General features: G+C 61.3%; 1 protein-coding gene across 2 annotated transcripts in view; it reads right to left on the reverse strand.

Annotated features, from left to right (window-relative positions):
- The window catches only part of AGPAT3 (1-acylglycerol-3-phosphate O-acyltransferase 3), a 66,258-nt gene extending 39,289 nt beyond the window's left edge, over positions 1-26,969 (reverse strand). The window contains exons 1-2 of one of the 2 annotated variants that reach the window (XM_016143498.2): positions 26,818-26,967; positions 11,174-11,233 (exon numbers count right to left, since the gene is read on the reverse strand). The gene's annotated coding sequence lies outside the window, so the exon portion shown is untranslated. Of the gene's footprint in view, positions 1-11,173; positions 11,234-26,817 lie in introns of both variants that reach the window. The other variant, XM_016143501.2, reaches the window with a different exon arrangement.
- Positions 26,970-27,208: the final 239 nt, after the last annotated feature.

The following is a 27,208-nucleotide window of genomic DNA, read 5'->3' on the forward strand; positions in this document are numbered from 1 at the left end:
CCGGGGGACACGCAGGAGCAGAAGCAGAAGTGGTTGTTCTCGTTTACGTCGGGCCGGATCCTCTGGAAACATCTGCAGTGTGAGGCGCTGGCGAGCAAACCACGTGGGGGGAGGGACACCCGTCGGAACAGCAGAGTGAGCAGGCGTTTGGAGGGGGCCAGCCCCGGGCCCCGGCAGCTGCACCAGCCTCTGCTCTGCGGAAGCCGGAGGGTCAGCGGGGACGACGGCGACACCCACGGGGCGCGCTCCCCAGCCGCCCTCGTCTCGCCTCCGCGGAGGGGTCCCCAGTGCGGGCTCAAGCGCCCTGCCCCCACGCCACGCCCCGCTCTGCCGCCCCGACGGCGGGATGCCGGTGCCAAGGCCCCTCCCCGCTCCGGCTTCCCTGGGACCTGCGTGGTCCGCTGCCCGGTGCCCCAGGGGCAGACCCGCCCTTCACGGCTCTGCGCCCCGGCCCGCTCCGGGTCCTGGCAGCAACAGCAACCAAACCTGACTGCGAAATGCAGACCACTGCATGTCTAGTCAAAGGTGGGGTGATCACCGGGGTGAGTCTTGGCAGCCCGGTCCCCGGCACCCCGACCCGGGCACTGCCACAGGCGGGTCCCCTTCCACCCACGGGCAGGAGCCGCGCACACACTCCTTCCGGGGGGGGATCTTTTCACGTCCTGCCACTCGTGCCGAGGCGAGGCCTGTGCCACGCCCTCGGACCCCCGGCCCAGCCCCCTGCCCACTGCTCTGGCGTCACGTGGGGCTGCCGGGCAGGGCGCTGGGCCCCGGTCCACACGTGCTCACCCACACCCGACAGAGTCCAGGTCCACAGATGCCACCCCGCCAGCGAGGCCACGGAACGCCCTCCGGCGTCCGGTGCTTCCGCTGCACCGTGGAACACACCTAAGAACGCACTGGTTCAAGTTCACCCTCGTGCGTGCACAGGCCCCGGCCCCGTGCGTGCCCCTCTTCTCAGAGCCCGACCCCAGAGCCCACCCTGGGCAGCCACGTACGTCACACCCCGGCCCGCCACACGGGCCCAAAGGCACGCTCGCACTTCCTGCCACTGGGGCGTCACTCTGAGGGTAACCCCAAAGGAAAGAGCCCGCTCGGCCGACCAAGACAGAGGTGACAGCCACCTTCCCTCTCGGCGCACACGCGACTTAAGAGCGCTCCGGATTTCACTGGGGAACGGAGCCAGCGCATGCTGCGAACCAGCCTCTGCTCCGGGCAAAAGGGGACAGATAACCGAAGCGGGCGGGCCCCGAGACATGAGTGAGCCACGTGTGCAAGCTGAGGGGTCTCACGGCCACGTTGAAGAAGTGGAGAGATAAAATACGTTTTGATAATGTATTATATTTAACCCGACGTAGCCCAAACACACCACCCTGTCAGCGTGCAACCGATAGTAGAGGAGCCGAGGAGACGGCTGTGGCCCCCTGGCCACTGGCCACCTTCGCGAGTGCGTTCACTCCCGGCGCCGCGGGCGGGACACCGTGTGCACCCGGTCCCTGCCTCCTTGTGGACAGAAAGGGAGTTCCAAGGAAAGTGGCCTCGCAGGGCGGCCTGGTCATGACTTCCTGAGTGGGCAGACACAGCTCCTCTGGGGACAGGCGCCTCCCACCCTCGGGAGAGCCCAGAATCTGTCAACCGTCCTGTAACCCAGCGGAACCCGGCCTTTTCTGCACCGGGGACAGGTGCTCCTACTAGAACCTAACGCCTGATGACCTGCGGGGGGCCGAGGCCGCGACGCCGGCGCTGGGGGGCGGCTGCACCCACAGACAGGCTTCGCGCGCTCCCCGGCCGCTCAGTTCCTGCTGTGCGGCCCGGCTCCCGACGGGCCGTGGACCAGGACCTGTCTGTGCTCGGGGGGCTGGGGACCCCCGCTGTAATCTGATCCACAACTTGCTTTTGCCCAGATCTCTGTAACTCTCCTTGTGCCCCCTCCCCAGTTCCAAATGTGTAAAAGGAAAGGCGAAGCTCATTCTCAGGAGCATCTGCGAGCTCGCTCCCCGCGGTCGGTTTGGCCCAAATAAACTCATAACCATTCCCTACGGTTTGGGTGCTTCTGACGTGCGCTGTCTGGCTCAGGGCGAGGTGGACAGATGCGGGCACGGGGCTTCCACACGGTGAGGAGAAGATGCTCCGCAGGCCAAACCAGGGTGCGGGTTGCCTGAGCGAGGCTCAGACCTGGGGGTGCGGACTTGGACGGAGCCTGTGGGGTCTGAGACCCATGGGCCCTGGACCCCTGTCCTCTCTCCTGCGCCCGACCAGGTGCCTCGGCCCATCCAGGGCAGCCGTGCCCTCACCTGCGGGCTCCCTGAGCCCGATCTGCTGCCTCAGTGCCTCCCAGTTGGGGAGCTGGAGCGTGGGAGGTGGGGGCGCGCCCCTGACCCACATTCCCTGTGCTGGGAAGGCAGGAGCAGCCGGGAGCGCGGGTGGGGCGAGCAGGGCCACGGGCCTCTCCCAGCCGCTCCGAGTCCTGCCCTGCCCGCCAGGCCACCCTCTCCCTGCTGCTCCCACGCCGCCCGCTGAGGCTGCAGAGTCACGCAGCCTCCCGGAGGCCCGGCCCTCGGCTTCTCGCTGCTCTTAGCTTCACAGAGGCTGCGAGCTGGGAAAGTACAAACGCAGCAGCTGGGGAACCAGCGCGCGCGCGGACGGCAGCGAGGGGGGCGAGGCAGGAGCAGCCTCGCGGGGACCAGCGAGCCATGCCGGGGAGGACAGCGCCGCAGGCGGGGGGACGGCAGGGCGGCCGGGCGGAGCGGAGCTGCTGCCGCGCGCGGGCCGAGCCTGCTCTTAGCAGACGGGACTCTGCGGCCACGGTGTCAAACGTGGGTCCCAGAATCAGCGGACACTTTCCTGAGCGGTCTACGAAGCCCCGGTCACGAACGAGGGGACACGCCCCCCAGTTCCTGGCTCCTACAGCACCCCGACACCCTAATGTCTCGTCAGGTGGCACAGGATGAGGTCTGCACAAAACAGGTGCCGAGCTCGAGCTCCCATAGGCGGAGAGGCGGAGAGCCCTGCCCGCCGCACCCTGCGGGCTGTGGTCCTCGCGGCCGCCTCCCCCCACCCGCCTCCCCCCCCGCTTCCCCCCGCCTCCCCTCCCCCAGGTTCTGGGGCCTTTTCCAAGGCCACTGCGGCGGGCACCCCGTCATCCAAGGCCACCGCAGTGGGTACCCCGTCAGCGCACAGGGGGCCAAGCCTGCTCTTAGCAGATGGGACTCTGCATGTGCCCAGGAAACGCGGGTTTGAAAACACCGGGAAAGCAAAGCCCGACGGAAAGAAAGCCTGACGGAAGGCCTTCACACTCTTTGGGAAGAAAGTAGAGACCACGACGACTTTAGCCAGGTCGACCGTGCGTCCTCACGGCGGGAGGGGCCGGGGACCAACCCAAGGGTAGGAATGGACTCACAGATCTAATAGTTGAAGTTCGAGAGCGGGCGGGAACACAGGAAAAGGGTGGTGAGTGGAGATGACGGCCGTGATAAGGAGGCCCAAGCATGTCGGTGACCACGACACACGGTGGGTTAAACATCCAGCCATCTGCTACATCTAAGAGAGACGAACAAAGCTAAGACAGTACCTCACAGAAAGGTGGGAACTAGGTCAAAGGAGAAGACACACGCACGTGCACACGCACACACACGCGCGCACACACACACGAGTAAGGGATGAATGAGACTGTAAACCGGGCCTGAGGCCAGCGGCCTTAGGGAGGTGAAGAAGCCGGGGACTCAGCAAGTGGCTCCATTTGCTAAGGGCCCAAACCCGTGCCCGCGACAGAGCTGGGGACACACCTGAGCCCCCAGGAAGACCCAGGCGTGAGCTGTGCGGTGTTCACCCGCGGTCGGGGTGCCCTCCCGGCACGTGAGCATCCGGTGCGGTGACAGCCGACCCGCACGTGGGACGGCGGGGAGGCAGGGGCGGAGGAGCAGGGGGGTGTGAGGGCGTGGGCGAGGGACCCTCCGGGGCTGCGAGGAGGGAGAGCAGGGGCTGGGGGGGGGGGGTGACGCGGGGGGCGGGGCCTCGGCGTGGTTCACCACCATCTCTCTCGGGAGAGAGACAACGGACATCACCCAAAAGGAAGGACGGAGGGTCTGACGGCAAGACGTTTGTGTCGGTTCACGTCAGGTCGCAGCCAAGGCAGAGCACACACCTGCCCGGCGAGGAGGTCACCGCGCCAAAACGAAGCACGGCGCGGAACACCTGGAAAGGCAGAGCGCGGGCCGCCGGCCCTGCAACGTGTCTGCGGACAGGCACCCACGGGCGCACGCTTCCCCTGTGACCCTGCAAACGCTCGAACCCACGGGCGCACACTTCCCCTGTGACCCTGCAAACGCTCGAACCCACGGGCGCACACCAAACCCCTGGATCCTGTCGATCAACAGAAACACAGAGAACACCTGCCGAAAAGTGGGGGAACCTTCCCAATGAGGCCCCCTCTGCCGGCCACAGGAAACACGCGACCCAGGCGAGTCGGCAGGGCTGAAAACAATACATACACGGGTATTGGGGGGGGATGCCAAAAAAAAGGGGGTTCGAACTCTTCGTATCAGACGATGAAATGTTAGGCCGCGTGACATGAAATGAGACAAAGCGGAAACATTTTATAACGCAAGCAACGAAAACTCATAAAGAAGATAGAAAGTCTAGGTACCAAACGGCCCTGCAGACGGGAGGCGCCCGTGCAGCTGCCAGCCCAGGGAAGGAGGGGTCGGGCGCTGAGCACCGAGGACGAGGACGCGGCAGCAAGGGCGCCCCCCCCCCCGCCCCCGCCCCCCGCCGGCAGGAAGGGCCCCACCTCAGGCTGCTGCGTGAGCAATGCCCAAAGCCCAAATGCTAAGTGACAAGGCGAGTGTCGACAAAGGCCGAGCAGCAGTTAAAACGTGAACAGTATTCCCTAGAAATTCATAACAAAACCAGAAAAGAGGAGGGACTTCCCGCAAATGTCAACACTGAGGTGTTTCCGGCCACGGGAAGTAGAAACCGAGCCTGCAGAATTTCTAGAAAATGTAATGAAAACCGCAGCAATGCTCAGAGGAAGATTCACTGCATTAAATACCTTAACGCTTCAGACGTGAAAGCATGACAAGAAAGTTCAGCCTCCACTGCAAAGAGAAGAAAATGACCAAGTAACCAAAAGACTTAATAAAAGTAAAAGCAAAAAAATAACGAGTTAGCAAAAAAGCATTCTAAAGAATAGCTACATTTTTTAAAAGCTGTTTTTTTTTAAGTGAATAAAACAGATAAGTCACCTACAGTAATTAAAAACTAATGAAGAAGGAGAATAAAATGCATAAAATAAGAAATGAGAGAATAACCATCAAAGGAAAATACTTTTTTCAATCTCGGAAATGACTGCATGTCTCTTTGCAAATACATTTGAAAACCTAGATGAAACGGATACTTTTCTAGGAGAAAAAAAAAAATTACAAAAAAGTAACCACAGAAAAGAAAGAACATCTGAACAGACCTATTTTTATAGAATTAAAAGAGAGATCTGTCATACCTAATGAAAGATACTAAACTCAGATGACTTCGCGAGAGAATTCTACCAACAGATGATCTTAACACTATTTAACCTTTTCCAGAACATAAAGAACAAATGCCTTTTATGACTCAAGTAGGACATTTAATTCACGGCGTGAGAACGGACGCAGAAGAAACTTGTCTATGTCAGTGTGGGAGACGCCGGCGGCCCCCCAAACCCCGTCAGGGGCCTGAGAGCCCTCGGCTTCCCGACCGCGCCCTGGGCGAAGGGCACCTCGCTTCCCGCGCCTCAGCCCGCGCAGACACGGCCCGCGGCGCTGGCTCCCGTTCCGTTGGGACTAACGAGACGACTTACGTTGTGCGGATGTAAGGCAATGCCACTGTCGCTGCGTTTTTTTTTTTTTCCAGTTTTGGAAAACATAGCTTTTTCTTTATAAAAAAAGTTATTTATGTAAACAAAGGGTTTATTGCTGCCATTTTAAATGAATTACTAGGTAAACATCTTTAAATGTCCTCAGTGTAATTTTCTGAAATTAGCCGCACCCCAGCGGCAGGGCCGTGCTGCGTGCTGTAGGGTCTACGGGAGCACCCCGGCTTCTGCCCGCCGGAGGCCAGCAGCGACCACCCCCACCCCCAGCTGTGTCACCAAAAACCTCTGACATGGCCCAGCGTCCCCGGCTGAGCACCACAGTAAACATGGCTCACGAAGACAGAGGTTCTTTGGAGTCCTCGGTAATTTTTTTAAGAGTATAAAGGGACCTAGCATCTGAGAACCACCGGTCTTTACTCGCAACTATGAGTACAAAAATTTCTTTAAAAATTAGCAAACAGAACCTAATAGCACATGAAAAAGACCATGCACCGTGACCGAGTACGGTTCGTTCTAGGAACGCAAGGGTGGTTTTATGGTAGGACATCTACTAACAAAATTCATTATGTTTCTTCAACAAGAACGCTGGGATTTAACAAAATCCAACCTCACTTCCTGATTAAAAACACTCCATAAAGTAGAGGCGATTTAAAATGTCACATGCACTCATACGCTCTCCCGAAGGTGACGCTCTCTCTGCCCAAAGTCGGCATCACTTTAATGGAGAAATTCTGGAGCCATTCCAGAAAACCGCAGGAACACGAAATGCCCATCACTCTGCCAAACACAGGCACAAATACAGACGGAAGAGTCCCAATAAATACGTATTAGCAAACTGAGTCCAGCCGTGTAGTTAAAGGAAAACAAAAACAATGATGACCAAATTTAGTTTATACCAGGAATGGTCTCCTACCGAAAATCAATTAATCTAATAATTGACAATAAGAGAAAAAAGAAGAAAAACCACCCTATTCCACGGGCTTCGGGCAGAGGACGAAGCTCCGTAGTACTTTGGAGAGACGAGGCAGAGAGCACAGTGGCACGTGGAACGGGAAGGAACGGCAGGTGCATGACAGTGACGTGTGTGGCCGGCTGCGCGGCCCGGGCGCCCCACGCGGTGCCCGGGGCTGGGCCCCAGGAGCGGGCCCGTCCTTCCCGGCTCGAGCCTGTGTCCCCACGGATTCGCCTGCTACCTTTGCACAGAAGCGAGCAGGGCGGAACCGCAGGCCGTGCCCGGAGCCGCCCAGGAGGACGTCCCCGGGGCTGAGAAGGGTCCCGCTGCGGCCCGGCTCGCCACCCTCTCCTGCTGCACAGACAGCTCACAGGGCTCCCCGCGACGCGGCCCCCGGGGCCCGTCCCCACGGCCGTCCCCACGCTCCTGCTTCAACCAGAACCCTCGGCACAGAGCCGACGGCACGCGACGTGACGTCTGGTGCTCGGCGGCACGGCCACTCGAGGGGCTCTGATTTTCAGTTCTGGACACCAAGAGGTGAGGAGTTGCCGGTGTGGGGCGGGGAGCGGGGGGCAGGGTCTGAGACAAGACGGTGCCCCGACATGGCGGCCCCGTGGCCAAGCAGAGTCCGGCGGGGCACGGCCGTCGGATGCTTGCAGGGAGGTGGCCGGTCCGCGGGGCACACGCACTCGCATGCACACGGCCCCTCTGTGCAGCCCGGCAGGAGGAAGGCAGCGTGGAGCGCCCCAGAGACACACCCCCGGTGGGAAAGGAACCTGGCCAGGCCACCGTCCGCGAGGACCCTCCCCGGCACCCCTGTCAACTCACCCACAGCCCGGCCAGGGACAGAGCCAGACAGCCCAGACAGCGGGTTCCCAGCAGCAGGAGGCAGAGTCCACCTTCCAGCGGGGCGGCCCTTGGGCCGGGCGGGGCTTGCTGACTCCACAGCCCACAAGGCCGTCGTCTGTCACCCTCTTCGGGGACGCCAGCCGGCCCCGCCGTGCGGGAGCAGGCTTTGCGAGCTGCACATACATCCAAGTCTCAAGGGCAAATCCGGTCTTCACACAGTGCTTGCTCATCAGGGCTTGGGGACCGTCACACCGAGTCTCGCAGCCGCGTGTGCACGTGTGTGGGCGTGCACGCAGCCACACACGCTCCGTGGGACACGCACAAAACGGCAAGTTGCGTTTGTGAAACGAAGCAGGTCTGTCTGTCTGAAAAGCCCAGACGGCTCACGTCAGGCCCCCCGGGTGTGCCAGGGCACGTGCGTGTGTCCTGAGCAGCTCTGCGTGTGCCCGTCTGCTCTCCCGTATGCCCGAGCTCACAGGAGACCCCACCAGCGAGCGTGGGGTCTGGGCCGTGGGAGGGAAGGGGACCTCAGTGGCTTATTAGATTTGGTCGGTTTAAGTTTTACAAACGCATCACTTTCATAGTTTATGTTTAAGCGGAATTACCTCGCGGCTCGTTCAGCCCCGGCCTTTCATCTTCTGGCCTTACAAACAGCCTAACCAACTGCCCTGATCGCTGATAAGATCTGCCTTCCCTACACACCAGAGGTGGGTGAAGTCCAAGCCCTAGGCCCTGCCCCCACACCGTGGCCAGAGCCAGCAGGACCCCTTGGAGCCACCTGCTCCTGGGGCCTCCGTCAGGTCAGTGACCGCTGCTCAGGTGCAGCCGCCCCTCCGAGCCCACAGGTGGCCTTGGACTGAGGCCGACAGGGCCGGGCCCGGCACGGCGGGGTGAGCGGTGTGCGGTGGCCTCGCTCAGAGCCTCCGCTCACTGCGCAGGGGCACGGGGCCAGGCACCGGCCCCAGGGGAGGCGGAGAGAGAACCCTCCGTCCTGTAGCGGTGCAGGACCCACCAAACAGGGGGGCCCAGCGCTCGGGCACTGCCTGTGCTCAGCACGAAAAACGCCGCAGGCCGGCTCCGCCTCCTTCAGTCTTGGTCACCCCGGAACCCACCCTGCACCCTCGTGCTCCCCGCGGGAGACCTGGCCCCACAGGGCGACTTCCCAGGAGCTGAGAGGGGTCCCCTGCACCCCCCCCACGCCATGCCCCCCCCCCCCCCGCTGCAGAGGGCGAGGTCCACACCGGCCTGGAGCAGGGCTCTACCCCAATGTCCGCGCACGCAGAGGAGGCAGAAAAAATTTAACACCATTGCAGAACGGGCCAAAAACACCAGCAGAAAACCGCAGGAACGGGTCACGCAGCGGGGCCGCCCGGGCTCCTGTGCGTCAGCAAAGGGGCATCGAGCAAAGGGCTGCACACCTGCCCGGGGGCCCGGAGGCCGCCTCGGCCGCGGCCCCGGGGTGTGCTGGGGTCCCAGGGCCCCGGTGTGCGCAGAACCAGCCGGGACGGCAAGTGCTCCCCGCCGCAGAGCTGGCTAGCCCCACGACACGACACTGGCATGACAAGCACAGGGCTCCGGGGCCGGGCGCCCACCCTTGGGGCTCGGCGGGGGCCCCCGGCATGAGCATGGGCTGAAGCCGCACCCCCGTGCCCCCGGCCTGCGTCCTCCTCGGTGCGGCTCTGGGGCGGGGGCCGCAGCCTGGCGTCATCCGGGCGGGTTTCTCTGTGTCCGTCCTGACACTGGAGGGAGGTGAGTCGTGTGCCCGGAGCCGTGCAGATGTGAGCGCGTGGGACCGGGTGCCCCGGGGCTGCCGCTGGTCCTGCGAAGCGTGGGTCTCCCATTCCTCCTTCTCCTCTTCCCTCCTTCCCAGCCCTCGGCTGCTCGGCAACGCCGAGGCCCGCGCCCCCGACGACCACACTGATGCCCATCTGCAACCTCTCCAAGCTGCTTTCTCGGGAGAGGGCCAGCTGATGGCCTGCGACCCTCAGCCACCCTCCCCAGAAACAAACCATCGTGGAGGACACACGCGTACTGTGTGCACCACAACGCGCCTCCCGGATCACAAGGCTCTTGGTGCCGCCCACCGCCCCCTGCAGCTGCCGCGGGCCGCACCTTGGGGCTCCCCAGCCAGGGACAGTGCCCTGAGCACCCCAGAGTCCACAGCTAGTTAATAATCACAAGGAGAGTTATACACTGAGAGCTCGACTTTAAGACACAATATAGCTTGATTTTCTTTTGCACACAATAGTAGCTTGCAACAATTTAACAGTTAAAACCATTAGCTATGTATTAAATAAATGATGAGCAAAATAAATAAATAAATAAATAAACTTTTGTTGATTCAGACTATGGAGAGGAGAGGCCCGGTCAGCGGGGAGCTGGTCAGCGGGGAGCTGCTGTGTGTGTGGACGTAAGTAGTCATCGCGTAAGCGCTAGTAACAAAGTACTTAATTCTAAAGCGACACTAAAAGTTACTTTAACTTGAAAACTAAGGCGGCGCCACAGTGTCCGGTTCACGTATTTAAGCACCGTCATTCTGAACAAGTCACGACTCTACACGTACAGCGCGGGAGAGTGGCATCGGGGGCTCAGTCCCACACGCGTCCCTGAGCGTTTGCTTTTACCAGCCAGCAGCGCTCGGCACCCTGGCAGCGGCGAGCGCCACGCCGGGCGGGACCTGTGAGCCACGACCGTGACTCCGGACGTGGCGCCGGGCCCTGCTCTTCACAGGACCCGCGACTCCGCACACAAACGCGGCGCAGGAGGCCGTCGGGTGGAGCGGTGGTCACGGGAAGGGACCTGCCACTCACGCATTAACGGCCCCCGAGGGTGGGTGTGGGGGGAGGTGAGAGGCGGGCAGCACGGAGCCCGAAAGGCCGGGACACCGGAGGACGGGACGGGGCCCGGTCGCTGCAGGCCGCTCTGTGGGACGGGCAGGGGAAAGGAAGGACCGAGGCCCGATGCGCGGGGGCCCCCATTACCCCCGATTTGGTGCCCTCCACCGCTGTGCTCCCGGGACCTGACCGCCGATGGCTAACGAGGCGCCCTTCTCCTCGGGGTCACACGTCAGCCCTGCGCATCTAAACTGGACTGCTGCGTCCATCTCGAAGAGACTCACAACTGAGGCGTCTGCAGCCGCGCGGTGGCCACGCCCCGGGCCCCGCGGCTCCTCCCTCGGGAAAGAACAGGCGGGGAGGCCTCGTCCCCTTCGGTGGGTTCCCGGCACGTGGGAACCGCTCAGCAAACGCCCTCCGGCTGGGAGAGAAGGTCAAAGCATCTGCCCCTCTAAGCGGACCAGTCAGCACGCGCTAAGGTCAACCGAGCCCACGAGGTCCCTTCAATGTCACCGAAGCTGGCTCGGCCGGCCAGGCCCTCAAGACAGATGGGACTTTTGCGTCTACCAGGGAGTGCTGGGCGCAGATCACTGGGTGGGACCCACTTCAGGGCCACTCCAGGGAACACACACACACACATGCACACACACACACCCACTTCAGGCTCGGGCGCCGCCTCCTCTAACTTACCGCGGCACAGGGTCGGCAGGGCCAGCGGGAGCCGTCGTCCTTGGGGGTCTCCTTGGGGGCCTGGAAGTGAAAGGCACAAGACACGGGCTTAGCGGGGACACAGCGGCCACACGTCAGGGAAGGTGGTGACTGTGACTGAGCCTTATTTCCCCGTGAACGGAATAGTCCACTAACTTGAGCAAACCCAGGGACGAGGCCCACGTCTGGCGAGGAGGCCCCACAGGCGGCTCACAAATGCACACACCCTGGGAGGACAGCAAACACCCCACCCTCCCTGCGGGCTCCACGGACAGCTGAGGTGGCCGCCTTCCACCCCCCATCCCCCGGGCCCCGGCCCCGCGACACCCCGAGGCCTTGTACCTCCCAGCACCGCAACCACGCTGACATCTGCCGTCTTGCCCCGTCCCAAAGCCACCAAGGCTTGCGCCCGGGCTCCAGAGCAAGCCGGCCGGTCCCTGCGCCAGCCCGGCCTCGGCCTGCGACCAATGGGGCGGCCGGCTGGCCACTTTCGGTCCTTGTTTGTGTCTGTTATTAAAATTCCGGCAGCCCTGCCCTGGGGTTGGGGGCGGGGTGAGGTGGGATGAGGAGGGGCCCGAGCAAATCGCCTGGAGCTGAGAAACACCCGATGGGCTGGATGTGCTGCGGAAGCTGTGACACAACAGGCCTTGACCGCCCGCCCCGGCCACGCCGGCCCTCCCTTCCACAGCTCTCGGCGCTGGCAGAAAGAGGAGCTCCTGGAGAGGCATGAACTCTGCCATGGCCTGCAGACCCGGAGGTTTGGATCGAGGAAACTCCCTTTAGCACACGAGAAGCACGTCTTTTAACGGAGAGGCAGACGACGGCCTCGCGGGAGCCGGACACGGAGCGCTGCATGTAGCGGGTCGCGCCTCACCGGGAACACGGAGCTTGAGGACGCCACGGCTTTGTAGGGAGGGACCGCGAGGAACCAGGAGCTGCGAGGCAAGACGGTGCCAGTCCCGCCAACCTCCCTTTAATAATTCGGGCGTTTTGTTATTTCCTTCTCTCGTTTAAAAGTGCACTATTTTCAGTGAAAAGCAAAAACATCATAGTTGGAAGCCAAAATTTAATTAGAACCCATAAAAGCTAATTTTGTTCCTCTGCTCATTAAAGTCATCAATTATAAATAATAATAATAAAATAAATAAATAATAAAATAAACTGTGGCAACGTACACATGAACTCCACCATCTGAACCGGTCGTAAGCGTAGAGTTCCGCGGCACCGAGCACATGCACGGGGTGGTGCAGCCGCCACCACCGCGGTCTCCGGAACCTTCCGTCGCCCCACAGCGGAGCCCGCCCCCACGAACGCCCACGGCCCGCCCCTCCCCCGGCCCCGGCACGGTGGCCGTGACCCCTCCGCGGACCTCCGGAGAGCGGCACTGCACGGCGCTCGACCTGCACCAGACCCGCGTCCTGAGCGTGACGTCCAGGTCCGCCCCGCGGGGCCAGGGGTCGACGTCCCGCCTCCTGAGACCGACCGGTGCCCACTGTAAATCTCACGGCTTTAGCTTTCCCATTTCACAGGTCCGTGGCCCACTGGAGTCAATTTTTTGCAGTGGGACGCAGGCGGGCGCAGGCACACTGTTCTCGCACAGGGGTGTCCCATCGAACACGCTGCTGCTTCCTCGCGGAGCAGCATTGGCCCTTCGGCCGCAAACCGACAGGCGGCCGACCGGCGTGGGCCGGACTCTGGGCTCCGCCCGGCCCGCGGGTCCCCACGCACGCCTGCCGGCCCCGCGCCGCGGGCAGAGGGGGGCTGCCGCAGAGTCCTGGAGCCAGGTGGTCTTCATCTTCTCAAGGTTCTTCCGGCTCTGGTTCTAGGTCCTTGGATGACCATGTGAATTTTAGAATAAACTTGTAGATTTCTACCACGAACCCTCGCCCAGATGTTCTGTTGCGGCTGCACTCAACCTACGCACCCGTTTCGGCAGAACCGACGCGTCAGTAACACCCAGCCTTCTGCTCACTGATGCGGTCAAGCCCCCCAGTCACTTAGGTCTTTTAAAATTTCTCTTGGCACATTTCTGGTTATATTCATCCCTAAGAATTTCATGTTTTTGAAGCTATCGTAAATGGTGTTTTATGGCAGCTTTCAATTGTTCAGTGTGAGGATGTAGAAACAAGACGAATCCTGTTCCGTGGATCTGTCTCCCGTAAACCCACCCGACTCACGCATCAGTCCTGGTAGCTTTTCCGTGGATGTCCCAGGATTTCCCGCCTAACCCATCGTGCCATCGTGACCGAGACGGTTTCACGGCTCTTCTCCATCTCGTGCGTCTTCGACCCCTCACTCTTGCCTCGCGTTTCCAAGACAACGCTGAAACGGAGTGGGGAGGCCGGGTGCTCTCGCCCGGCTCCAGCCTCAGGGCAGCAGCGTCTGGTTTGCAGCCAGAGGTATGACGCTGGTGACGGGCTCCGCAGACGCCTTCTGCCGGGCCGGGGCGGCCCTCGTCCACTCCAGCCTGCCGAACGCTTTTTCCCCTCCATCGGCATGGTCATGTGGCTTTTCTTTGCTTTAATCTGTTAAAATAGTGAATTACAATAATTTTGGATGTTAAACCAACCTTGCGATCCTGGGATAAACCCCACGTGGTTATGATGCGGCGTTCTCCCTGCATGTTGCTGGGCTTGACTTGCTGAAACTTCCTCATTCGTGAAGAGCCCTGGTCCGCGGCCTCTGTCTGGTGCTGCTGTTGGGGAGATGCTGGCCTAATCACATGAGTGGAGAGGGGGCCCCTCCCCGTTCCTGGAGGACTTCGTGTAGAGTTCACATTATTTCTCCCTTGAATGTTTGATAGAATTCATCGGTGACGTCATCTGGGCCAAGAGTTCTCTTTGGCGGAAGGTTTTTATATATAAATTCAAATTTTTTACGAACAGGCTTATTTTGACTGTAATACGTTTTAGTGATTTACATCTATGTTGCAAAATTTTCTGCCATGAGGTCTCCATAACACCCCTCGCCAGGATTTCAGCGTCTGCGGGACGTGTAGTGACAGCTCCCCCTTCTCTAATTTTCGTAGTTTTTCTTATCTCTCCTTTTTAAATTTTTCTGATAAGTCTAACGAAGGGGCTTGTCCACTTCAATGATCTTTGCGAAGAACTAACTTTTGGTTTCATTAATTTTTTTCCTTTTGTTCATTTTCTGTTGCACTGATACCTGCTCTTCGTTATTTCTTTCCTTCACTTACTTTTTCCTAAGGTTAAAACTTAAATCATTGATTGGAGAACTGTTTTCATGTTCATATATAATCATTTTATGCTATAAATTTCTCTGTTTTACCTGCATTCCACAAATTCTGATACAGCATATTTTAACTCAGTTCAAAATGTGAATTCTTCTGACCCAGAGGTTATTTAAGTGTGCTTATTTAGTTTCCATATATCTGGGGATTTTTCCAGCTATCTTTCAATTACTGGTTTCTAGTTTAATTTCTCCATTGGTCAGAGAAAAATGCTTTGTATGTTTTCCATCCTTTCGCGTTTTCGAGACTTTTTTTGTGGCCCAGGTGATGGTCTTTCTTGGTGAGCGCTCCATGCGCCTTTGCAAAGAGCGTGGGTCCTGCTGTTGCTGGATGTAGCGTTCTGTGAACATCGACTGGGCCCGGCTGGCCCTGCAGCCGGCCAGGAAGGCGCCCGGTGGCAGAGTCGCACCTGCCCCGCGGCAGGCGTGGCCCAGCGCGTCAACGGTGCTGCTTCTAGGAGACGGACGCCCGTGGCGGAGAGAGCCAGCCCTGAGGCCGCCGATGGCAGCGAGCCCCAGGACCCAGCGGGCTGTCCCCGAGGCTGCTAGTGGGGGACAGCTGGGCAGACAGCTCCCCGGGGTGCTGCACACCCAGGCTCCAACGGGCCTTCCTGCCCAAAGGCCGACAGTTGGCCTGCAGAGGCCCAGGGGGCCGCAGCGACCAGGGTCCCAGACTGGGGGGCCAGACATCCCGGATCGGAACCCTCCCACCTGACTCCTGGGTGTGGACAGCAGAGCAAGTCCATTTCTGTGCTGTAAAAGGAGATTACGGGACATCTGTTAATGACATGACCATGCTTGGCGGTTCATTCGCCAAGACCCTGTTAGAGCGCTATGCGTGTGTCCACTGCACGTGGTCAGGGGCGTCCAGGGTCCAGCAGGACAGGGGCCGGCATGCCAGGCCACCTCCTGCTGACTCTTGGGGCGCAGGGACCAAAGGCAGGGGCTTGCCCGGGGTTGCAAAGCGCCTCCCGGCCAGCCGAGGCTCCTCAGCACAGGGACAGCCCTGTCCAGGGGGCTCACGACCCGAGCCACGAACGCAAGCTCATCTGCACCTTTAAATGTTCCAGTGGCCACGTTAAAAAGTGAAAAGAAACACGCAAAAGCAACGTGACAACATTTATTCAACCCGTTGTACCCGAAACAAGACGGCGGCCTCGCCTCGCGGGGCTCCCCGTGCTCCGCGGCCCTGTGCGCGCGTCAGGGGCCGGCGCCACTGCGCTCAGACCGCGCCGGGCGGGCACAGCGGGCTCAGGCACCACGCGCTCCCCGAGGGCTAGCCCCCCACCCCCCCCCCGTCACCTTTTCCACTCGCGTGTTAAGAACGTTAGAAGCTTTTAGCTTCACCACCTCTGGCTTCAGAGGTGTCTACGGCGGTGAACCCCTCCCGGGGCGGGGATGGGGGGAACGCTACCTCCTTCCTGGAAACACAGTGTGACCAGTTACGAGGTAGGGAAGACGACAGGATTATCGAGCATTTCCAATTTTCCCTCTTCTGTAAATTTTGGAAGAAACTGATTCCTTTCTGGAAATAAATGCCTGATTAGTGAGCCAGCACGAACGCTCCTAACCACCACCCCTTCCCCTCCAATTCTCTTTTTTTCCTAAAAAAGTTCTTATTTGTAAGAAGCCTCTCTTATTTATAGTCTCCCCCCACCCCCGCCTGCCTGCCTGTCTCTCGCCCCCCCCCCCCCCGCATCGGACCAGCTCCACCAGCAAACAGGGGCCTGGCGACGAGCCTCTCCCGCCGTGCAGCGAGTACTCTGCTGCCTGTCACACGTGGTGAACACGGCGTCAAACGAGGCTCCTCTGCAACCCTCGGGCGACGGCTGCCCGCTCCCTGCACGTGGCACCCAGGGCTGGGGCGGGGCCCTCTCCCCTGGGTGCTGGTGCCATCGGTAGACGCACGTGAGTGAGAATAAACAGAGGGACGGGCCATGTCGCTGGTGTCGCATAAACCTGCCCTGCCAGAAACATGAACGTGAGCTTAGAAAGTCATTTTCCAAAGGCGTATGTGTGACCCCCGCACACACACACGCACACACAGACGGTGACACACGCGCCTGCTGAGACGAGGGTGACGTGTCCTCTGTGCACCCCGACAGCCACGCGGGACAGGCCACCGCACTGGGGCTTGGCACCGAGCACCCAACAACCAGGCGCGTGCAGAGCCCGGAGCCGCTGCGCTGCAGGGAGCCCCGATGTGGCCCTTGCACGCCGAGCGGCCCGCGAACAGGGGGACCCGGGCCTGACCTGTCCCTGCCGAGTGGCCACCCAGGTGCCCCGCGGCTGGCTCGGCAGCCAGCAGTCCCCACGGCTCTGGCTGGTGGCTTTGAGGGGAAAAAGACGCTCCCCTCGGATCTGCTGAGCCATGAAGTGATCCAGCAACGGGAAAACCCAAAGCTGGCGCGGAAACGCAGGGCTGCGCCGGGCGACAAGCCGAGGCCGGGCTGGGTGCGGGCGGCCAGGACAGCGGGTGCTCACACAGCAGCCCCGTGGCGCCGAGCGCAGCCCTCACGGCCTCGGCCCCGACACAAGGGCAGGCGGCCAGGTCGGCCCTGCAGCGTGACCTGAAGAAAGCGGGCTGCAAAGGAGCGTGCAAGCAGGGAGCCCATCTCTGTGTTAGGAGCGTGTGTGTGCACGTGTTGTGTGTGCACTGGTGTGCGTGCACATGTGTATGCATGTGTTGTGAGTGCATGTGAGCATGCACGTGTTGTGTGAGTGCGCATGCGTACGTGTGTTGTATGAGTGCATTGTGTTGTATGTGCACATGTGTGTGCACTTTTGTGTGCATATGTTATATGTGCATGTGTGTGTTGCGTGAGTGCATTGTGTGCATGTGTATGCTTATGTTGTGTGTGCACGTGTTGTGCGTGCATGTGTTGTGAGTGCACTGTGTATACACGCCTCACATGAGTACACTGTGTGTGCACGCGTGCATGTGCACATGTTGCGTGGTATTACTGATACTTCGGTGCCGTTAGCTGTGGTATGTAAAATAACTTTGTTTAGAGACAGAAGAGGAAACTGACATACGTGCGAGAGAAAGAACACCAAGCAGTAGGAGAGGAGGATTCGGAAAGGACCACAGAGAACGTCTACGGATGAAAAGCACGACACGGAAGGGAAATAAACGCTTAATGGCCAGGCCCAGCAGCGGCTCAGATGGAGCCGCAGGCGGAGCTGGGAAACCGGGAGAGGGCGCAGACGCAGTTCCTGGGGACGCGGCAGGCAACGCACGGAACACGCGAGCAGGCGCTCACGGGGCGTGAAGGGGGCGCGAGTCCAGCTCGAGGCAGGAGCAAGATCCGGGAAAACGGTGGTGGGGCCGAAGAGGACGCGGAACTTCGTCTTCGGGAAGCACATTCGATGCGCACGGAACCCGCCCTGAGACACCACAGCGACACTGGAAAACGCCAGGGAGAGCCGAGGAGACGCAGCGGCCGGAGGGCAGACGAGCTGCCGGCATCGGACGGGCAGACGAGCTGCCGGCGTCGGACGGGCAGCCGAGCCGACGGCCCACGCGGTGACGGCGACGGGCCGCGGGGCCGTGCTGCGCTTCGGTCGCAAAACCACCCGCGCCGCGCGCACCGCGCCCCCTGCCCACGCGGCAGCTAACGTCAGAACCGTAAAATCTCTACACATCTAGAAAATAAAAGCGTCTTCTGTATCACTCGTGGGCCACAGAAGAACAATATCAGAAAATCTTAAACGCTTAGGACTGGAAGACGAAGACACCACACCCCAGCACGCAGAGTGCTGTACGGCAGGACCAAGGACGGAGGTCGCAGCCCTAGAGCTTATGCTAGAAATCGAGTCTGAAAACTGAGAAACCATACTCAGAAAAAATCAAAAAGAAGTCACACCTTCAGCCTGGTAACGCAGAAGGGGGACGCCAGAATCACTCGCGGAGCGTGGAAGCAGAAAGCGAGGACTCAGAAAACAGACGGCGGCCGCGGCCTCGGAACTGGACGCCGGCTTTGCAGAGTCAGAAGACGGGCAGACGTGCACGGAGACGACTCCGGAAAGGGCGAAGGTCGGAGCATTTCAGGAAGGAAGAGGGCAGCTTAACGTCAGACGTAGCCGGGCCTCGGGGACGACCTGCGTGCCGAGAGGCTGACGACTCTAATGAAATGGGCGGTGCGGTGGCCAGCTGTGCGATGGCCCCGCGGCCGCGCCATGCCTGGGCCCTGCCCTGCGGGTGGGCTGGACCTAGTGGCTGGTTTCTAACAAGAAGGGTGCAGCAGCAGTGACGCAAGGTCACCCCCAAGGTGAGGTTTTAGGACGTGACTGCTCTGTCCCTCTCTCTCTATGTCTCCCCGCACCCACCCCCCGCCCCCCACTTCACATCTGCGTGCTCCAGTGAGCCAGCTGCCACGCTGGGGAGGCCCTCCGAACGCGGGGACGGCCCACGGGTGAACCCGGGCCGGCACCCCCCCCCCGGAACCTTTGTGCAGCTCCGCCGGCCCCCGACGGCAGCCTCGAGGGGCCCCACACCTGGGGGCCGCAGCGCCGGTGAGGCGGCGGGCTGTGTAAAGCCAGTGAACGCCGGCCACATCACTTACTACACAGGGACGGGTGACCGAGGCTGACCACTCCCCGGACAATAACCCACCCAGCCTCGTCCAGACGGGCCTGGAAAACCCGGACGGGCTGCGACTGGTACAGATAAGGAAACTGAACCTACTGAAGCTGATAGGAAATAATGCTGAACGTCAACCCCACTTCAAAAAGAAAGAAGAGACAAACAATTCTCTGTGAATACGATGCAGATCTTAACTCGAATAAAAGCATGATGCTTGATGATGGCCCGTGAAGAAAGAGAAAATGCCAGACCAGGACGTGAGCCCGGGACTGCACGGGAGTGGGCTCAGGCTGGGAACCCGCGTGGAACCAGGCGCCCTGGTCTGATGCGATGTGAGCTGCTTCACACGGCAGGAAGGAGCAAGGCCACCCGCTGGGACCACAGGACCAGCACAATCCAGACCCCGAGCGCAGGCGGGGCCCGCATGACCGAGGGCAAAATCGGCCAAACTCGCTTCTGAACGTACGTGCAGAAAACTCTGAACGTTAACCAAGCAAACAAAGCAAACACACACGGTAACGGAGCAGGAGCGACCGACCGCGGCCGGGCCGGGCGCTTCCGGGACAGCCAGGGGACCCGCTCACGGGCTCCACCGGCTTCACGGATGGAAGGAGGACCCCACGTGATCAGACCGGTCCGTGCAGGAAGAGTCTCTGCTAAAACACCACGTGCGGTAAAATCCTCGCAGAAACAAGTGAACTTTCTTAACCTGTCACGGGGCATCCACGGAAAACCAAGCATTCTCTCTCTTTCTGTGACTTCACTCTGGTAGGAGGGTGACACCCGAGGAGACGTTTACACGCCTCGAGCCCGCCCCGCCGCGCCCGCCGCGCACCCGCCGCGTGGAGAGGCCGCCGCCCGCTCCTGCCGGGAGGTCGCCCTCCAACACCGGAGGCTGGGGCGGGCCTTCCTGCGCCCCCCCCCCCCGCGTGCTGGGGGCCCCGTCGGGGGTGACAGGTGTCGCTGCGTCTCTGCCCTCGGCAGGTGACCCCCTCCCGCCGCCGTGTCTGCCGGGCAAGGCCCCTCCTTGCCGGCAGTGCCAGCGGCACGGGCCCCGCGAGGCGCCAGTCCGGACGGCTGGTGGCGCCGCTGCTGCCCCCTGGCGACGCGCGTCAGGTCCGCGGACCTCGTCGCGTGCCCACCGCTGGCCAGCCCCGCGTCTGCCGTTGCCCCCGGACGCTTTCCACTGAAACATGACAGACATGCAGGAAAGCGCACACAGCTCGGCCTCGTCGCTTAAACTCACACGAACCAACACGCCCTGAGTCCCAATGCCTGCATCGAGAGACGGTGCTCCCGGAGCCCCCGGGCGGCGCGCACCTCTGCGCCTCACGCCTTCCGTTCGGCCCACCTCGGCTGACGCGCACCTGCCCGGGCTTCTAGCTGCTTTGTTCTCTTCCCGTCGCGAGTTATCGCCTCGTTTTACTTGGAGACGGGCACGTAGAGCTCCCCCGGGGTTCGCGCACGGTCACGGCGCTGCGGTGGCCGGACACGCACGGCCTCCCGCCCGGGTCCGGCCGCGCCGTCTCCCAAGCGCTGGCTTGCCACACCTAGGTCACCCGGGTGGCATGCCTGCATGGCCCTGGTGGCCGCTGCAGGCCGGTCGTCAATCCCGGTTTCCTTTCCGACTCTTCGCCTCTGATCCTGGAGGAGCAGTGGGCGGTTGAGCCAAGCGGCCCGCGTCTGGGCCAGCGCGCCGGGGGGCAGCAGCGCCATCTCCGGAAGTCAGGAACGGGGCCGAGAACGCCCAGTCCCGCCTCCCGTCAACGCCGCCCCGGAGGAGGCCCAGGCGGGGAAGCTGGGTGGGACAACGCTCAGGGCGCGAAGAGGAAACCCGGCCACCTCCACTCCCAGGCCGTGTGGACAGCGCACGGAAAACGCGCCCAGATCCGCGAATCGTCCTCAGACTGGGGAGGCGACCGGCTATGAAGTTGACACCCTGCGCTGAACTGACGCCAACGCGGAGTCGAGGAAAAGCGTTTAATGGAAACAAGTTTTAAACACACTCACGAAGGCAACAGGAATGATCGGGGCGTCTGGGAACAAAGTGAGCCAGAGGCTAAGACAGCGTGGACTGTCGCAGAACCTAACGGAAGTCGTTTAAAAAGGCCTGCGTGGATGGAGAGGTACGCTGTGTTCACGGCGGGAAGATGAAGGTCACACAGACAGAAAAACCGCCTCAAACAGGCCCGTAGAGTCAGTGCAAGGTCAGTCCAAATCCTGGCAAAGTTCTGCATGAAACGTGACGACCCAACTCCAACACGTCCACAGAAAAGCAAAGGTCAAGGATGGCCAGGCGCTCCGCAGACCCAGGGGAGGATGTGCGGATGGCAAGGCAGGTGGAGGGCTGGCGGGCACGCCACCGCCTGCGCAGATCGCTGACCGGTGGGACGGAGCCAGACGGGGGCCTGGGCACCACAGGCCGGCAGAGAAGGCGGAGAGCGCTGGTGTCAGGCCCACGGGTCCCGCGCTGGGGATGAGCACGCCGAGCTCCCACTCCTCAGCACACAGAGACGGGGCCCCGGCGTGGAGGGCGAACTCCCGGACTTCCACGAGGGGGCGCAGCCCACGGAGGGGGGGAGCAGGGGCGCAGCTCCGCAGCGACACTCGGAGGGCGTTGCCGTGAGCGGCAGATGGGTGCCTGCCACACTACACCACGAGCCTCCACTCATCCGAATAAAGCGAGAAGACAAGACGCGACTGGGAAAAGGCACGTGATGCACGCGTTACAGCGCAAGGTGAAGAAAACACGTCACACGGAACCGCGCGGGCGGAGCATGTGCGGGACGGACACGGCGCGGCGGGCATGCGGGGAGAGGGCCCCACAGGGGACGCCCGCGCGGCCGCAACAGGAGGCGCTCGACCCCACGGCCGTGCGCGCTCCGCTCCCCGCCCCGGCGCTCCCCAGACCCCGGGAGCGCCCGCGCCATGCGCTTGCCCCCTGCCGTGGGCACAGGGCCCTGTCCTGCCCCGGGGTCGTGGGCTGGGCTGGGCTGGGTGGCTCCTGGGTTCCGCCCACACGGGATGTCCTGGGTTTCTGTCATTCGCGTCCTGCTTCTCCCACTTGGTCCTCATTTATTTAACTCAGTTACTTTGTTTAAAAACTTAAGCAAATATTTTAGACCAGAGGTTGTAAAAACAAAGGCCCAGAGGCTGAACTCAGGCAGGAGCATTTCTGATTTGCCTGCAGTTTCTGCCTTGTCCCGGGTCCCAAAGCTCCGTGCACTCTGCTGCTGCCCCGGGGGGGCACAATGGCCATCGTGGCTGGGGTCCGGTGAGTGCGCCGAGGTTCGCACGCCACCGCCCCCCGCCTGTCACTGGCTCACGCTCCCGCCTGGTCACTGCTGGCATCTGTGTTTACGACTTTCACATACAGCTCTGCTCCCTGAAAAAGAAGCGTTTACACCCGGTAACTCCCGAAAATGCGAAGGAAAGAGGTGAGCCGTGCCGGGCCGCGAGGGGTCCGGGACGGTGTATGCGAACCGGGAGCTGGAACCGCAGGCCTCGGTGCGCCTCCTGAGGAAGGTTCTAGAACGTAAGTGACAGTAGCGTGCGCCTGGATTTAGAAAGCTGAGAATAACCCCGGCGGTGACGTGTGCGCTCAGACTTCTGTCCTCCTACAGGCGCCTGCTTCTTTACCGCCGACTCCCACCCCTGTGGACGTCACAGCAAAGGGGCCTGCGGCACACAGCTCACGGAGACCTGCGGGAACCACGGGGCTTTTTATAACCCGAAACCCAAACACCGCCCACGCCACACGATCGCTAACGACTGTGGGTCACTGCACCGCTAGGCCTGGCCTCTGAGGCCGTCACGGGGCCGCTCAGCCCGAGGGGAGGGGGCACGGCCTGTGGGGCCGCACGGGGGCGGCTCGGCGGCGCGTGCAGGGCCTGAGCGAGGTGCCCTGCCCTGCTGTCCCCTCCCAGGGCGGCACAGCCGCCCCAGCTCTCCACCTCCTCCTGCCCCCCACCTCAGCCCCCAAGGCACCTCTCGCCTCGGCATCCGCGCCCTGCACAGCTCAACTGACCCGATTGTCACTGAACTATTTGACTTCTGTCTTATCTTGCCCAAAATCGCTGCTATCGAACCATACTTTGCCAGGTCTACTAACTGAGTAGTTTCTCTCTAAATGTGAGGATTATGCAACTCTTCCTAATAAAAGGTGCATTTGTGCGTTCATTCGTTCATCCAACGACCACCCCAGTCAGGCTGGGGCCGTGGTCTAGACCACAAGTCCGTCTGTGAGACGCGTCCCCCAGGCATCGCACCTTGTCCATCCTGAGCGGACAGACGGCTCCCCGCACTGTGCCGCCCGAGCTCTGTCCTCCCTGCGCCGCTGACCGGCCGGGCGTGCTCTCGCCCCGCCCGCGGTGTGGCCTTCTGCAACGGAGACGCTCTTCAGTGAGCACTCTGGGAAGCCGGCCGTTCGCTTTCTGAGGTGCGGCGCTCGCACTGGTTGGCTTTCCTGAGCGCCCAGGTGGCTTGCATCCAGTCAGACCTCGGTTTGACACCTGCACGTCTTTACAACGTTTTCAGGTCAGCAGGCACGTGATGAGGAGGCAGTCGCCACCTGCGGGCCTCTGGCTCGGCCCCACCTGGTCTGCAACGGCCGCATCTCTGTTACTGATTTCATTCCCCACCCAGCCTCTGAACGGGATCCGGGCGCCCCCATGAATGATGCATGGCCCTCCCGAGTCGCCCGGGGACAGGCCTCCCCAGTGCTGGCATGCCGCCCCCACCCTGGGCGCCCGGCTTCCGTTTCCAGTCCTGTGTGATGCAAAGCACTTGGCCGGGAGAAACTCTGTCGGCCACGTGTTCAAGGTCACGTGTTCAAGGTCATGTGCTCCTTCCACTTGGCAGCACTAGCATCTACCACGGATCCTATCTACAGCCCTCTGGCTACTGAGAAAAAGACACGCCTGTTTAACCACACGCCCGGGGCCACGCGCCCGGGGCCACGCGCCCAGGGCCAGTCAGAGACTTCGGCCTGGTGGTGAGAGCCTGGGCCAACATTCCCCTCCTCCGCCCCACCAAAACACACACAGACGCCTCCAAGGTTATCAATGTTTCGGCCTCTTGCACACTGCTTGATAATCAAACACGGCACACTCTTCTAAATGACCGCAAGAAAGAGTGTCAGAGAAGGAACTATTATTGCGTTTGCGTAAAATGAAGCTTTTTAAAATTAGTCATTTAGGATAAATTTTAAGTTAAGTGGTTTTACAAACAACTATTTAAGTCACGGTCATTTTGCTTTACAATTTGAAACAAGTTGTTTAAAACGTCAAGCATTCTTTGGTTAACCACAGGTAAAAATCCATAAAATTTCTGAACGACTGTTTTACAGAAGTTAGTCACCTGTGCTGTAAACTTCTTAATGAGAAGGCTAAGTGATAAAGTCCTCAGTTACACTAAGTCCTTCGAAAAGCAGAGAAAGGTAACCAATGTGCCCAATGTGTTGTCCACCAACGTCAGCCAGCCACGACTTGTACAGGGCAACGCAAGGCCAGAGAGGGCAGGACGGGGCGGGAGCAGAAGCCACGGCTTCGGCCCCAGGTGCAGCCCGAAGGTGACGAGGGGCTGCGTGCTCACGCGGGGGCCGGGCACCCCACCTGCACTGTCGGCCCCCTCTGGCGTCTCCCGTGTTAAGCTGGCCAGAAGGTCAACGGGAGGGGTGTGTTTAAGGGGCACATGTGACTGGACAGATTCACCCGACCCTTCCCCGCAAAACCCCGGTAAATCTGGTTCTTCTCGAATGCAATCCCTGCTCATCCTGATTTCGACATTTCTCTCCCACCTCTGATTTCAGAGATAATGGACCTTTAGACTGACGATTCTGGTAAGATGGGAGTCGGTGGAACTTAGTCTAGATTCTGGCCGCGCCGATCTGTGACCTGACCGTTGGCCGGAAACTGAACCTCTGTCCGTTTCCGCAGACCAGTCCTCTACAGGGTCAAAGTTCGATCAGAGATTACACGTCCAGGGCTCCGCCAGTGATCGGGCCCCACCTCGAGTGAACGTGGGGAGCAGGAGCAAAAGTGGTCACTTGGGCGATGTGCTTACTCTAACTTCCAAAACAAGACGACAGCTCCCAGTCGGCCTCCCTGCCCTGGCAGCAGACACGTGGGCGCACGCAGCGTCTGCGCGGGCCAGCGGGCCAGCCCAGGGGTGGCGGCACGCTGCCGGGAGCCAGTTTCTACAGTCGGGACCTGGGACACGGCGAGGACCCCTCCTGCATCTTCCTCTGCCACCCGCAACGCTGACTGTGTCCTGCTCTCTCTCCCTCTTCAGGCTCCTGCTAAGAGGCAGGCTTCTCGGCAGACGTGCCCAGGTCGGACCCCGCGAGCACGTGAAGTCTGGTTCAAAACATTATGGCATGCGTGGCACACGCCCTCCCGGGCCGGGAGAGGCCCTGTGCAGCCCGAATGTCCTGACAGGCAGCTTCTTCCCTAAACAATGTAACCACCGCATCCCTAGGAAACACGGAGACATGGATACAGAAGTAAGTGGTAACAAGCTAACTGAAACTCTGAAAGGGCAGGCAGAACAGGGTAGGTGGCCACAGCAAGGAAGTGATCAAGTTAGAGAATGTTCAGAATCTGACCGAGACCTTTCGCGGAGCTTTTTAACAGAGAAAATGTTGATTAGCAACCCCTGAAAGAGTATAGTCAGCCTGAGGCAGAGCAGTGAATAAAAAACATATAGGGGACTGTCCGGGGTCGCTGGGTGTGACCACCAGGCCCTCCGCACCAGCTCCCCAGCAGGGTCTGGGTGCTCCGGGATGCTTTTCACTGTTAGTACAGGGGCCGCTTCCCATTCCAGTCTGTCTCAAGTCCAACAGCCTTCATTTTCCTTTCTCATAAGATCATATTTCCTACAGAAAGGAACCTGACCACTCAGGAATTCTCCTGGACGAGACAATACTGTGCTTAAAAATAAAAGATCTGGGAAGCCATTATAAAAACATTTCCCCGATTTCACTGAACTTCTCTCAAAGTAAAAAAAAAAAAAGTATAAATTTTCAAGGTGCTTCAACTGCTAATAATCCTCCTTTCCTGAGGACCTGGGGATCAGAGGCTCCAGGGTCCTCTGGGCCACCCTGGGGTGGGGGTGGCTTCCTCCCCATGGCTCTTGGAGTATGGACCCGTCACGTGACCGGGGCCGTGGAAATTCACAGTGGTTCTTTGGTCCAAACGCCAAAGTCAAAGCTGAAAAGTCAGCGCAGCCCTCTCCCGGTCCCACCAGCAGACTGACGCCAGCACGCGGCCGCTGCGTGCTAGGTCGGGGCGCGGCGGGGGTCCCCCGTCCCCAGTGCCCCCATGCCTGGGCCGGACGCAGGACGCGTTCCGCCGGCAGCGAATCAGAGGGGCCCCAGCAAAGTCCAGAGACAGGGGAAGGGGTGATGCGCCCCCCTTAGGCCCGGCCTCAGGGCCACTCCTGGGGCTCCCCCTCCCCGCGCCGCGCGCCGGGCCGCGGCAGCGCAGCAGCCGGCAGCGGGCAGGCGGGGAAGTGGCCTGGGCCTCGGCGGCACAAGGCCCCGGGGAGGCCGGGAGCGGGCACTGGGCCCCCAGACTCCCCGGCCCCCCTCCCCCCACCCCTCGCCCCGGCCTCCCGCAGGCCCCGAGCCCGGCGGGGCGCTGCCGGCCCACTGCGGCGGGGCCGCGGGGCTGGGCGACCCCGGGTGACCCGGCGACGGGGCGAGGGCCAGGGGTCCGACCTCGGGCGGCGGGGAGTGGGGGGGCTACCGCGGGCGGGGGCAGGGGCCCGGCCTCGGGGGGGCCGCGCTGCTCACCTGCTGGTCGCTCGTGCGGCCCCGGCGCTGCGTCCGGCCGCTCCGGCCTGCGCTCCGGCCCTGGGCGCCGGCCCTGCGTCGGGCCTCAGCGAGTGCGGCGCCCGCCGCCCCCGGCCCCCATCCTCCCGCCGGCCCGGCCCGCCGCCCTCCGCCCTCGGCCGCGCCGCCCCGCCACTTCCTGTGCGCGCAGCTCCCACAGTTCCGCCGGCGCGGGGCGGAGGACACGCGGGGGGTGGGGGGCACGGGGCGCGCGGGCCGGCGGGCCGGGGACACGCAGCGGGCACCGCGGAGGGGCAGAGGGGCCCGCGGGGGACGCGTGGTGGGACAGGGGGAACATGGCGTGACAGGGGGACACGTGGGAGCACGGGGTGCAGGGTTCACGCGGGAGGGT

Source organism: Rousettus aegyptiacus, unplaced genomic scaffold (genome assembly GCF_014176215.1).
Source record: "Rousettus aegyptiacus isolate mRouAeg1 unplaced genomic scaffold, mRouAeg1.p scaffold_m13_p_20, whole genome shotgun sequence".
Lineage (NCBI taxonomy): Eukaryota > Metazoa > Chordata > Mammalia > Chiroptera > Pteropodidae > Rousettus > Rousettus aegyptiacus.